The 11,671-nt window shown below is 38.1% G+C and overlaps 1 pseudogene; it reads right to left on the reverse strand.

The window, feature by feature from the left end:
* Positions 1 to 6,397: 6,397 nt before the first annotated feature.
* LOC108896653 (calcium/calmodulin-dependent protein kinase type II delta chain-like) lies at positions 6,398 to 11,488 on the reverse strand (annotated as a pseudogene).
* Between the last annotated feature and the right edge of the window lie 183 nt (positions 11,489 to 11,671).

Below are 11,671 nucleotides of genomic sequence, written 5' to 3' on the forward strand. Positions count from 1 at the left end.
GGGGTTCCCCAGCATCAAGGCAGGGACAGCTGAGGCTTGTAAGGTCAGTCACATAGAAAGGACAATGGTACTGGAAGGTGAAAGGACAATGACACACCAGGGTGATCCATCTTTGGCCTCTGACCTCCCCTCAGCCCAAGATGATTTCAAACAGGTTTGTTAGTAGCCTTGTCACCATTATTCCATAACCCAGGCTTAGCAGATTATACACTGATCAGCCATAACATTATGACCACTGGTGGATGAAGTGGATAACATAGATCATCTTGTTATAACACAATGTTCTGCTGAGGAACCTTTGGTTTCCGACATTCATTTGGATGCTGTTTTGTCATGTACCACCCACCTCAAGTCACAAACCAAGCACACACCCCTCCAATGGCAATAACACTCCCCAATGTCAGGGGCCTCCCCCAGCAGGTTAATGTTTGTTGGGTCAAATTCCAAGATCCCAATCTGACCCAGCACCCAGCATTATGACCAGTGGTCACAATGTTATGGCTGATTGGTGTATGCCTACCTGATACACTGTATGTAATAGGGATTTTAATAGCTGTGTCCTACCTATGGTGCTTGTGTAGTAAATTGTTTCATGAACAGTACCAAGTCTTGGCTTTTTGTTTTCATAATGAAATCATTCTAAATTAAATGAAGACTGTTTTCTCCTTTTAATGCCACCAGGCACTAGGTTATATAAGTGGTTTTAGCAGGAAAGAGCTCCCTCATGTGGTAGAGAGAGAGACTGTCAAAGAAGATGGAACTGTGGTCAGGAGGTTTGTGAGTGCTGGAGTGTACCTGTTTGTTTGTGCATGTGTGTGACTGCTTGTGTTTTGTGAGTGTGAATTTTAATAGTGACAGTTGTGCTGTGGTTTTATTAGTTAGTCAGGTAGCATACTATGAAATGTTTGCATTCTTAATTGATCAAAGAGCGATAACACAATGACATTTGTTAACTTTGTTAACTTTGTCAGTGGAGAGATAGCATTTTCCAAATCTAGTATCTGTTATACTATGTTTAAATGTGAGAAATAAAACACTTGGTCCCTTGTTGTCCCATGCATGCAGTTATAAATACTATTATCACAGTATGTAGTGGAACAATTTAGCAGCTTGCATCCAGTGTGTCACACTGCCAACATTATGGTGTGGTTCAGTTATGATTACTTAAATCATAGTTTTATTCTACTAACTATATTTCACTAATCCTGTGCATTATTATGTATTGTGACTCCTTAAGCCCCCCAGAGGACAAGCAAAAGCAACCATGCTGTAGGTGCCAGATAGCCCAAAGTATTTGCGTAATTAAGAAGCTAAACAGGAGACAGTGCAATACAATATTGTGTTCAATAAGTTCTGGCTCAGTGGTAGTACTTTGCTATCAAGAAGGTTTATAAACACTTTCAATAACAGGTTTACACTCAGATGTACACCAGTCAAAGGAAAATTTTGATAAATAAGTGGAGAGACATAAATGCAGATTCTTCCATGTAGGTCACAGGCCCATGAAAATGATATAAATCATATGCTATAGCCTTTACAGTCACCAGATCTCATCCCAGTTGAGCACGTCAGACAGTGCTCTCCATAATCATCAATATGTAGTAGCCTCTTTTTTATGTTTTTTTTTAACATAATCTTTAGTTTTCTAAAGCTAGAATTGGCTATGAAGTTGCTCTGCATAACATCACAACCGCATGCTGAATTAACAAAGCATAATATAAATTGTGGGTGTTTTAATAAGATCTCTTCTAACTGTAGCAACATCTGTTCCTCCAAATTAATTTCCACAGAGTCACAGGTGCATTTTTTGAGGGTGTTGACCTGTCTTCCTCTGTTTGTTTCCACTCCCTCCCTGCTCCATCTCTAGGGCTCACATGCGTAAAGGTCGCACCCTCAGACGAACAGTGGTGAGGGGAGGTGGGCAGCGCAAACAAGTTCTTCTAGAGCAAGACAGTCCCAGAAAAGGGTCAAAACCACATGATCTCCGGCAGCATCTCCACCAGCTCTTTCACCGTTACTACGAAGACGAGGAGGAGGACAATGATGAGGACGAAGAGGAGGAGGAAGAGTAGAAGAATGTGTAACACTACCCCCCGCCCCAACTCCCCTGGCTCTGCCCATGCTAAAGTCCCCCCTAATCCTATGCATTAGCCAACTGCAATCCTAGTGTGCACCACAGCACCTCAAAGCTACCACAGTCTTCCCATTTAAGTCGTGGAGGATGACACACAATTTGAAGTTTCTTCCCTGGCTGGTATTATGTATTCATGATTTTCTTTTCATATTCTGATGTTGTTTTGCCTTTTTGTGACCAAAGAAAGCCTTCTGTTTTTTTCCTAATTATTTTAACTTCCCATGTCAGAATTGTCTTTGATATTTTTGTCCTGATACTGTGGTAGAGCAACAAAAAAAAAACAAACAAAAAAACAAACAGTGGAATACTATTCACATCAACTGACTCACAAACCTCTTGAAGGTACAGAACACTTTACCTGCAAAATACTGGTACTACTCTCTGAGTAGGTGCTTGGACTGAAAGACAATATGTCACACTGCACTGCCTCTCACAACCAGAGTTTCTCAGATATTCCCAACTGAAAAGCTGTCTCACTCACTTCATTAGCCTCTTCGCTCTTTTGATTCAGGTGGTAAAGATGTCACACAGAGAAAACCAGACTGTATCAACACTGAATTTAACTGCTGCTGCTGTGTTTTGTGTAGGCTATGTGTAATCTGTCATTGGGAATTATATATTATCTATAATCTAGACATTACTGACATCTGTAGCCTAGAAATTTATAATCACTCATGTGAAGTAGAGCAGGCATGACTAATCAACATCTGTCATTATGATCCCAGCTTTGACTGCTTTGTAGTTCTATGGATTGCTCCTATGCCTCTCTTTCCCTTCTCTGTGTGTCTTTCTTTCTGTGTTGTTATGTTTTATTCTAATTGTTTTTTTTGTTTTTTGTTTTTTGTTTTGGCTTTTTCTCTTAAATTGTTAAATTGTCTTGACTTGTATTGAATGGCTGGTGAATGTGTGAGTGGAGTTGTACCGTAGCTCCTGTATGTTTGAGTTTGTCCATGCATGTGTTGAGTTAAATACTGCACTGATAGCTGGTTTGAAAAGGGTATTTTAGCTGATTTTTAATTCTGATGTTTTAGAGTTTGTTTTTTTTATTCTGAGTTTAGCTCACCAGTTAATATAGAGAACTTATTTAATCTTTAGTTTGATTAAATTTGCCACCTGTGAATAAGATCATGAAAGCTCTTTTAGAGACACTTGTCTGCTATAACATATGTGGTAAGGTGATCGGGTGTTTCTGCTTTATTTCATGTTAAAATTTATAAGTTTATATTTTGAACCAGAAAGTGGTGGACCAGGCATTGGCAGTTGTGTTGTGTGTGTTTGAATGAATGAGTCCGTGTGTATAGTAAGAGTTTTGCTAGTTTCTCTCAGCAAAGAAAAAAAATGTTTATTTTACACAAACCGCATTTGCACTCCTGAATGTCAGGAGGGAACACCTCCTTGCTTTTTGTGCACAGGATGAGGTACAGTATATCTTAGTCACAGGGATAGTCTCAGACAGATGATAAATACAAGATAATGATATACCAGACACACACGTAATGAGGCAGGTTGAGAGCTTAAATATACCATTATTCACAGCTCTAAGTATCGCTACTGTATGTATCTACAACATGTAATGTATTTATTTCACTATCACTGTTTACTTTTGTGATTTAGAAAAAATGTAAAATGCAAACTAGTGGAAGTTCACTGTGACAGGTATGCTTTTAATTTGAAGAATCAGCATCCCTTTTCTGTGATAATGACAGTTATATACATATACAATGCATATATAGATATCTATGAGGGCATGTATTACTGTATCAAAATTCAAAAAGACAAAAATAAAACGGCTGCAGTGTCTATGGCTGATAGAGAATAAAAGTCTACAAATGTAAAGTCCTGTATCTTGTTTTTTTTGTGAATTTGTCTGTGCACAATTGTTTCTCACTAACATTTTCATACAATACCATCTGTACTCTGCACTGACATCACCTCAGCACTCCACAAAAGTACTGTGGCAAAACCACATCTGTACAGTATATGTTTAATCTTTAATCATCAACAAACTGCTGCTCTGTCAGCTCCACATATGAGAAGCAGGACAGGTCTTATCTGTCTTGTCCTAATGACTGAACAGACCTGGTGCTTCCTCTTGCTGGGTGCCAGGTGTAGTGCAATAGTGAACTCAGCAGCAACTCCTTGTTAACATTAGAGTGAAAAGTGAAATAGAATTATGACATGTTTATTATGCATGATTGAATATTTATGTATGATGATGATGATTTTACCATGTGTGAAAATCAAATTTGTCTTTAGCTACTATGTTGCCTCATCTTATTAACTGTGCTAAAACACTTTTTACACACATTTTACATGAGAGTGTGAGGTAAAGACACAGTTGTCAATAGTGTAAGTTAGTTTTACTGTTGTTACAGATAAGCATATTCTACATCCTGTAGGTCACGCTTTATCCACAAGATGTCGCCATTAAGTTAGAAAATAAAGTGAAAGTTAAGCGTATCAGCTGAGACCAACGCTGTCCAGTCTTTGTGCTGAACTCTTTAAATGTTTTTGTTTAGGTACAATTTCTGTGTTTATTGTAAAGATCGTAATTACTGTTACTGATCGGTCAATATACTAAAATAGGTCACTGTAATTACAAATTGCCCAAATGATTAGTGATGTAATAAGTGATGTAATGAAAGTTAAAGTGGTTTAAGTTTCACCTGTATATTCCTTTTAGATGAACATATCATGCATGCATGTATATCCAAAAACTGTATACGTATGGGGCAAAGTTCACAATGAAATGTTTCAATTAACTAAATATCTAACACACACAACAGGAGCTCCTCTCCATGCACAGATTAGGGCAAATGACCAAACCAACAACACAAAACAAGTTCAAACTCATTCATTATCACACCTTTTAGCTGATTTATTTATTTCTTAAACATGTTAAGCCATCCATTGCCGTGCTGGCAACAGGTACACACCATACAAGGAGTGGTGCATTGCATTGACATCATACGTTTCGTCAAAAGAAATTAATATCATATTTTCCCCTTAAAAAAGAAGAGACAAACCAATTGAAAAGAGCAAACAGTAAGGATGAGAGAGACACTGGCATTGTCCTGCAGTGGTAAGGAGACCACTGGCTGGTAGAAGCACTGATCGTCAAGGAAGACATCCCAACATGTATTACAGTCCAACTCTCATTTGACTCCCTCTTTCACTGTCCTCTCACCATACTCTTGTATGACTGCAATCCAATGCTTTTACGACGCTTCCAGACTTATTGGCCCAACCATCAGGTTGACACTTCAACTGACTAAAGATAGAGACTATAGTGCCTTTGCTCCATCTTCATCATCTCCACCTTCTCTGTGCAACTGGCAAAGTAACACACTGGAAATGACAAGAATAAAATGAGAACAGAAACCCTACATACAGTCATACAGTACAAGTACAAACAGTATGAAAAATGAGCTTATTTTCTTCTCATTTTTATACAAAATGTAAGGGGTGCTTCTGCAACCAGGAGTTTATTTTTCCTCCTCTGAGATATGAGGTTTTGATATTTTCTGGATGTCAACCATAACTGTTATTGTTTTACAGCAGTTCCATGATATTAGAGGACATTAGAAACATCTGGGACAGGACTGATGCACAACATTAACAAATGCAAACAAACAAGTCAGTGATTCACAAATCAAACAGAAGATATATTATAGTTTCATATGATCTTACTCACAATACCCCCCCATGCACTACACAATAGGCTTGAATTTTCATATATTACATATATGCTACATTCTCTTATTTCTTATTTCACTGATATAAAGGCAAACATACCTCAATGCAAAGTGTAAGCTGCTCTGCTTTTCTTTACATTTAAATTAGTATTATAGGTTGAAATCGGACAATTCAAACAGTATGACTTAGCTCATAGCAAACATAAATGTAGCTCATAAACTGGATTTTACGTAAACTCTTAATTCCTCTGATAGCAAGAATTCAATTTTGTTTTTTTTGTTTTATCAACAATCACAATGTATATACATCACCAGAACTAAAGCAAGCTCAATTTTAACATTCTGATCTTCCAAATGTTTTTGTATTGCACACACATAAATACACATAAAAATACAGAACAAATTTTTGGGAGAGGTTACAGTAGTAGATTTTTAAACATCTCTATTTTATATTTAAAATGCATACCAAACATCTTAAAAAACAAACAGAAAAATGTTGTCAATATGCTTGTTTCATAATGTCCAAATACGGTGTGCCACCCGATGGTGGTTTCGAATGATGTTAATAAAATGCCATAACAGTAAAATGTATTAATACTTGTGTCCTGTGCGATGTCATGTCCTTATAGAAGGGTCAAAGGTCAGAGAGCAGTCATGGGTTGGCTAGTTGACTGCCCTACTAGATTTGCTGATGGGATTTTTTTTTTTTCTTTTTTTGACCACATATTGATATTCCATTAACTGCAACAAGAGGGAGAGAGAACATAAGTGTGCAACTATACAGAGCAATGAAAATGTTTCCTGTATTGAGAAATAATCAGACAGCAAACAACAGGATTAAAAAGCAAGAAAAGCACAGGCGTGATTACAAACATTAAAAGGCTCTACCACAATACCAATGTGCATGTTTGCACTGGGAATGGCCCCTACACACCTGTGGCCCACCCACAGGTGTTTATCTATTTAACCTAATTAGTCCTCATGCCGGAAATGTGTGAGTGTGTGCAGGTCGTGCTTGACTGACATCTCACGTACTCTCCTGTCACTTTCCTTGAACTGATTAAGGTAGGACAACATAAACTGTTATGATTCATATTTGTTTGTCAGGTTTGGTGACCTCCATCCAACATTTACTCTGATGGAAGTCTAGTTTTACTATAAAGTGAAAGGACAAGGGTGAGCAGAGCCTGTAACTGGAGTACAGCTGTCATTTAAGTGAATAGGTTACACCTATTCTTTTCCTGCCATGACAAGTCTAAGAGAAAAAGGCCTGTTCAGCCTGCTACTTGTTGTGGTATGTTAAAGAATAAATGATTGAGCTTAAGAAAAACAGGGCTCTTAAATACACACACACACCTTTGAAATGAATGGTGAACTGACTAAACTTGTGTCACAGTCAATAGAGAATCACAATCAAAGCTCACTGACCATAACTAAACACATTAGGTCGGTAAAGCTTTGTATTTCTCCACATGTTGTGTGCTTACTTATCTCATCAGTTTGCAGGTGGGTGTCATTTTTTAGCCTTTCTAAAGCAAATGCATTATAATATACATGCAGCCAGTAACATAAAAAAATCAGCTGGGAGACAGTTTTTAGCCAACTCACAAGTTTTGGTGTTTGCATTAGTTTATGCTAGCTACCTACAGTTGATAAAATACGCTATTGATAATAATTATTCTAGCTGACAAAATCTTTGGTTGTCCACTAGGAATGAAAAGTAAAACTAAATCTTCTCCATTTGAAATTATGACCTGCATTATGTGCAGTACCAGAATGGAAAGCGTGACAGGTGCAGCAACAGTAGCTAAGGTGGGTGGGACTTAGTGAATGGTCATCCCTTTCACCTCCCTCTTAGAGTAACTTATAGGCTGAAAAGCAATAGCCTTCCTCACTGCCATCCAACAGTGACCACACCCTAGAGCACACTTTTACATCACTATAGCAAGGTGAGATTAACCACTGGAACTCAGCAAAAAAGGACTTTGAGCTGCTGTTTAGTTATATCTTTAATCAAGATTTCTGCTGTGTTTCTTGCTGTCTCTTACTGGGAGGGGATGCTGGGTGAGCCGGAGCGGTGGAAGTGGATGTTCTGCCACTTGCCATCACGGCGATGCCACACACGGGTCTCCTCAGACTGGTGCGGGGCATGCCACTGCTATCCATGTACTGGGTCAGTCGAATATAGGCAATACACGCTGCGTTTTCCCCAATTAGGTGCACGTGTGGATTCAAGAGGATGGTGTGCACCGGCTTATTCCCTTTGGACAGGGCTGGAAATGAGACAAAGTGGCTGATTACAATGCGATGACATATGACTACATGAGCATCACACTTTACCTGAATATAATAAATATAATTTTCTCATGCTGGGTAAGAACTGTTGAACATAAGCTACATGTTATGAAAATCTACGCTTGGCTGTACAAAAACAAAACAGTGATCCTACCTTAGAAGGAATAGGTCGACTAACTGATATGAAAACAAGAGGAACAAGAATCTCTGTATGTTGATGTTGGATAGTGGACAAGCACAGGCTTGCCAAGTGATTGAGGTTTCTGGGACATATCTGGTTTATTTGAACTATTTTTACAGAGACTGAGGACATTCTGCCATTTATAGCAGTCATTATTCATTAGTGATTTTTTGCTCCAAGGTTAGTCCATAATCACAGCCATGCCCTTGTAGTGTATCAACACAAACAAACTGTAAACTGATAGGGCTGACTATTGATACAGAACAAACAATTTAGCCCATATCCACTAATGCAAAATGTGTACTCTCTTTCATACAAACAGCATGCTCAATACCCCTTCTGCTGTTCTGGGGACCTTCCTTATTTTCAAAATATGTATATCTTTATTGTTTTTACCCAACCAATTAATCTGAAGGAATGAAACACATTTCTGTGTGCTTTTATTCCTCTCTGTACATCATGTGCCTGTTTCCAAATCTAGCTCTACCTCACTTGCCCACTAGGGCACAGTTATCACAGTGAATTTCCTGCACACCTGGTTCAAATCAAGTGATTGCACATGCAACATGCCTCCACAGCTGTTGCTCATTGAATCACCTATATATATGCTCTTGTAAAAGGGAAGTTGCTTTGTGTGTGTTATTTGAGTCACATTGTTACAATATGTTGTTCATATTCTGTCTACTGTGGGAATTCTACATTGTGGGACAAAATCAGTGATTTTAGTAGGTTTAGTAACGGCTGGCTTCTGCAATATACTTCATTATGTTTTTTTGGTGACCATGCTACATACTCAAAATATGGTGACAATTGATAACGTGTATTTTTGGTTCCAAAGTTGCAATTTTTGACAGGTTGCCTGGACATTAAATCAAACAAACAAGTTTTCCCCACTGAGAATCAAAAAGGTGACATTTTCCTACTGTGAGCAAACAACTATAAAAGTCAGAAAATCATGTCAATATAAGCAAGCAAGTTAACAAGAAATTTATTAAAAATCTCCAGAGCATCTGGAAAACCTCAACAAGTTGAAGTGAATGAACATCACACAACCTCTAATTCTTCCAGGGGCCAAATGATCTTTTTGAGCATCTATTTTGGGTGCAGAGCCAGCTGGCAACATGCACCTTTTGGAGGAACCCCAAATCAACCCCAGACTCACAGCTGCTACATCTAAACTGTTCTGAACAACAGTGGATTAAGCAAACATTTGACATTGTGAAAAAAATCTCTTTCAATTTTTGGATTCTGTCAGCAATCTACCCGCAACTGTGCTGATGATGCTGATAAAATTAGTTTTTTGACAAAGTCATGATTTAATGTTTTTTGAACTCACCATTCTCAAAGTAAAAGCGATGGAAGTCATGTCCTTCCACCAGATTGCCCAAGGCTTCAGGCTCAAAGGAAGTCAGACCAGGATCACAAATCTTCCTGTAACAAAAAAAAAAAAAAAAAAAAAAAGAAATAATCCGCAAAGGAAATAAGCAAATCAGTATCCAGTTAGATGTTCCAATATAAACACAGAAAGAAAGAAACTTACGCATATGCCTCAAGTCTCCATGTTGATAGACTCAATCAACTGCTCAGTAACTTTTATTATCTCCTGTTTGCGAGCTACAACACAAAATCACACATCATCAGCAATACAAACACAGGCACAATGTAAAAACTGATAGTAGTTGACTGTATTTCAGGCAAATGTAGGTCTGAGTGCAGATAAACAAAATCTGACATCAAACCAGCTTCAAATGGGTTCTAGTCTACGAATTAGCAGGATTTCAAAGTTATTAGAAATGGAAGGCGCTCAGAAAAGTACTTCACAAAATTATTTCATGTTCTGTGTAGCAAAACAACAAGAAAGCCTCCCATGACTAATAGTGATATCAGGCAGGAAAATGCAGGATGACACGATTCCTTTCACCCAACAAAGCTCAAAGACAAACCAATGCTCAGATGCAAGTATTTTCTACAAAAGCAGTTTTAACTAAGTAATGTTGACAGTTACCTTTATTGTTATTGGTGCAGGCTGGGGGATATTAAAAAAATACTTAATTTGTGCAACAAAAAGACATATTAAATAATAAAAAAAAAATACTGTATATCAATTAGTCCTTCACAGACAAACTACAATGCCGAGCATCTACATGAGTGTGTATGTGAGTCAGCTTTATACTGTGTGAGTCAATGTTTGGATAAACCAGAACAGAAGGAAAATGGAGGAGTGAGAAGAGCATCTATATCCACAAGACACAAATATACAACAGGGGGGAGCATCCTCAATTCAAATACAGTGGAACAGAGGTAATACAGGGCTCAAAAACAAAGTTTTTTTTCACTGGGGGAGATGTAGTCAATGCAACACAAGGGGCAATAATTTCAAACATTCAGTAATCTAAATCAGGGAAATCATTTGAACAGTAAGGATTTGAGTCACTTTACATGTCAAGAGCAGTTTCCTCTGGTGATGACTGACTAGGTAATAGGATGGGAACAAAGGGGAATTTCCCTTACTGTGGAGGGACTTACTCTGAACTGAGGAGGTGGGAGTCTGTCTTGAGTCAGACATCTGTGAGGAACGGCTCTTAGAGCTCAACATACCGCTCACTAAGCTGCCCAGACGAAGGGCTGTCAAGTGTGTGTGTGTTGGTTAGGGGATATAACAGAAATAAGGGTTGTTTATGGCATACATATATATGTATGAGCAAAGGCACGATAGAAATTATGGGGAAAGAGTGGATATTTTCAACAAACATAAAAAAGAAGGGAAGAAAATAGAGAGGAGACATTTAGTAACATCGAAAACAAGAAGGAATGCAAATTAAAAAGAAGACGCAGGCATTATTGACAAATTTCAGCATCAACCCCAGATATAAAATGGGAGAAACTTGAGGATGTGAGGGAGGATCGGACAAAAAAAGAACAGGGCGGACTGCATTTTGCAAGAAGAGTTGACAGCCGGAGGGGGGTTGCAGTGGTTACATTGCTGTGCATTTTAACTGAGTTACAAAACAGGGTGAAGAAAAACATACAAAGGCGTGATAAGTCTGATTGGAAGTGGTGAGGACCAACGTGTACACTGTATGTGTATATGTATATGTATGTAAAGAAAAACAGGCCACACACGTTTCCCTACCTTTTACATCTTCATCCCTCTATGGTAGTGTTGGCACTCTCAATAGACTCCTGAAGAATGACAACATTCACATTTTAATACTTGTATGTATTGATGATGATATACTGCAATGTATGTTTAGAATATCAATGATTGTTGGAATACAATAGTCTCTAATAAAATACTCTTTCAAGGTCAGATTTTGCAATACTAATAAAGCCCTGTAGCTCTTTATTTTTCTATAGCAATATAGC

Source organism: Lates calcarifer, unplaced genomic scaffold (genome assembly GCF_001640805.2).
Source record: "Lates calcarifer isolate ASB-BC8 unplaced genomic scaffold, TLL_Latcal_v3 _unitig_4127_quiver_3664, whole genome shotgun sequence".
Taxonomy (NCBI): domain Eukaryota; kingdom Metazoa; phylum Chordata; class Actinopteri; family Centropomidae; genus Lates; species Lates calcarifer.